The following is a 3,454-nucleotide window of genomic DNA, read 5'->3' as shown; positions in this document are numbered from 1 at the left end:
GAATATTCTGCACCAAAGAAATGCCTTTTGGTTACTCTCCAGCACGAAGGTAATTCAGATTAAGGAAATTGTGCCTAGTGAATGTCTTAAGGGAATTTGCTTTCATGTGTGGAAAAGAATTGTTTAAAGTTAAATTAATTGCATGGTAATATAGAACAGATTTTCTTAGGAGTACTTTAACATTTGACTCACTCTTTGTTTCCCCAGCATTTAAAATATTTCTTCTACAAACTTATTTACACTTTTAAATTGCACAAAGTTTGTGTCTAAGAAAAAAAAGCAAATTATGTCCTAGAAGTAAAACGCTTTGGAATCACACTTCATTGCAATTCCCACCTGGCCACTTACTAGTTGAGTATATTTGGAGTGTTTCTCAACCTCTCAGCAACCTCGGATTCCTTTCCTGTAAGAATGATGACAAATACTTTCCTTGAATGATTATTGTGTGAATAAGATAACTTATGCACAATGCCTAGAAGCTGGTAGAAATTTTAAAAATGTTACTTTCCATTTTTAAGCCAAGTTCTGTCCCAGTTTCCCTAAATGCCAAAATAATTGAATTAAGAAGGTATTTACTCTGTGTTATTTATGTCATAACTTAATAATTCTATAATGTATTCATAATGAACTTATGAATATAATATTTATAAATCATATATATCACATTTATGATCTATGATATATCAATATTATTATATTTCACCAAGTATACTATATACAATATTGTGGGTGTGTATGTGCATGTGTTTATCTTTCATAGGTTTCACTGGTTGAGTTGGTTTCAGTGTTGTATAACAAAAAAAGAACCAGACTGAAAATCAAGAGTTATGAGTTTCCATAATTTTTGTCAAGTCTCTTAATTTCTCAGGCTCTCATGTTCCTCTTCTAAACCATAAAAAATCTGAACTAAATAAATGTTTCTAGGATTTTGAATTAGACATTTCACAAAAAAGGCATACAAATGGCCAATAGGTATACTGAAAAATGTTCAACATCACTAATCATCAGGGAAATGCAAATGAAAACCACAATGAGGTATCACCTCCTACCTGTTAGAATGGCTGTTATCAAAAAGACAAAAAGATGAAGCAAAGAAGTGAAAAAAGGGGAAATCTTGCACTTGGTGGTGGTAATGTAAATAAGTACAGTCACTATGGAAAACAGTAAAGAAGTTCTTCAAAAAATTAAAAACAGAACTATCACGCAGTCTAGCAGTCCCACTACTGGATATATGTTTATCCAAAGAAAAGGAGTCAGCACATTGAAGATACGTCTGCACTCCCATGTTCATTACAGCATTATTCCCAGTAGCCAAGATACGGAATCAACCTAAGTGTCCATCAACAGATGAACGGGTAAAGAAAATGTGGTATATATACACTATGGACTACTATTCAATCTTTAAAAAGAAGAAAATCTCATCACTTCTGACAATGTGGATGAATCTAAAGGACATTATATTAAGTGAAATAACCCAGGCAAGGAAAGACAAATAACATATCATCTCACTTACAAGTGGAATCTAAAAAATTGAACTCAGAAGCAGAGAGTAGAATGGTGGTTACCAGGGGCTGGGAAGATGTTGATCAAAGGGCACAGAATTTCAGTTAGATCGGAGGAATGAGTTCAGGAGATCTATTGTACAACACGGTGACTATAATTAATAATAATAATTGTAATTCCTGAAAATCACTAAGAGAGTAGATTTTAAGTGTTCATATTTCATACCATAAAAATGATATGTGAGATAATGTATACGTTAATTAACTCAATTTAGCCATTCCGTAATATATACATATTTCAAACCATCACATCCTGTTGTACATGATAAATATATGCAATTTTTACTTGTCGCTTTAGAAATTAAATTAAATATATTTCTAGGATACCTTTCAGCTCTAAAATTCTTTGATTTGGACATAAAAACCTGGCCAAGATGTTCTCCCAGTTGGGGATTCTGTCCTCTGTGCTGGCACTGGACGTGCGCATCCTCCTACCGTCGTACTTACTTGCTTGTTCGCAGTCAGGCCCTCTGGACTGAGAGCGTCTTGAGATCGGGGGGGGGCGGGTATTATCCACTTTTACCTCTAGCATCCAGCCCATAGCAGATCCTCAAGAACTAAATATTGCTTTTCTCGTACTGTATTTTAGATAATTCTATCTCAATTTTTATATGAAACTATCACTCAAGATATGCTTCATTCTTCATTATTTCAAAGTAGTTTATTTCTACCTTGATAAAAAAAACAGTTCATGTCAATTGGGGTTTAGCTTGGAATCCCTTGTTGGAATATTGCTAAAAGGGCTTCATAATTACTACGTATTTATCCTTTCAATACGAAATCTCTAAACAATTTACTAAGAAAGCTATTACTTCATATTTTAGGCTGAAGTACAAAGAGATCAGCAGCTTATTAAAGGTTAATAAATTATTCACTGATTGGGACTTGAGCTTCTGAGCCCCAGCACCATAGCTTTCTGTCTAAACCCAAAAGAGCAGGCAAAGGAAATGGTGTTTAGAGATTCTGTGTACCCAGTATACTTAGCATAATCAGTTTACCTGTGTCAAATTCATTACCGTTTATAAATAGGGATGCTGCCTCGTGGGAAAAGAAAAGCTTCCCTTCTCTTTTTCCATCTTTAAGCAGGGTAATTCACCATTCAAATCTATTCTGAAAGGGCACAGAATTTATTTCAGCAGGCTCTGAGAAAGGAAGGAGCTCTCTGCAGAAGCAGCCCCTCTGGGATTTGACTGGGGCTGAAAGTATCCTAGGTTAGGAGTTACAGGTCCCTCAACCATTCATTCTGGCTGCCTTCTTCATCAGAACCATGTTTGCAAATCCCTTTATCTTCCTTTGACCCTGCTGGGCTGCTACCCAAAGGAATACACTCTAATCCTCCTCAGCCTGTCTGGAGAGATTTAACTCTCAGTCGAAAAGGTTTCAAAGGAAAGATTTTCTGCAGCCCTGGAGGGGAAATGTGTTGTTGTCTGTAAGAAATGAGTCACATTTACTTATTTTTGTGAGTGACTTGAAGATGCTTTGGGAAATTTATAAACATATATATGATATGTATATACATATATACATATACATATATGGGTATATTCACTTCAATATTTCACTATTTCAGGGAAAAGATAGGTCATAAATTTGTATAAATTTGAATAAGGCCAGCTGAATGTTCTGGAAGAGCTCGAATTAGAGCTCGAATATTCTGCACCAAAGAAATGCCTTTTGGTTACTCTCCAGCACGAAGGTAATTCAGATTAAGGAAATTGTGCCTAGTGAATGTCTTAAGGGAATTTGCTTTCATGTGTGGAAAAGAATTGTTTAAAGTTAAATTAATTGCATGGTAATATAGAACAGATTTTCTTAGGAGTACTTTAACATTTGACTCACTCTTTGTTTCCCCAGCATTTAAAATATTTCTTCTACAAACTTATTTACACTTT

This window comes from Propithecus coquereli, unplaced genomic scaffold (genome assembly GCF_000956105.1).
Source record: "Propithecus coquereli isolate 6110/MARCELLA unplaced genomic scaffold, Pcoq_1.0 Scaffold290, whole genome shotgun sequence".
Lineage (NCBI taxonomy): Eukaryota > Metazoa > Chordata > Mammalia > Primates > Indriidae > Propithecus > Propithecus coquereli.
This window is presented reverse-complemented; position numbering follows the sequence as displayed.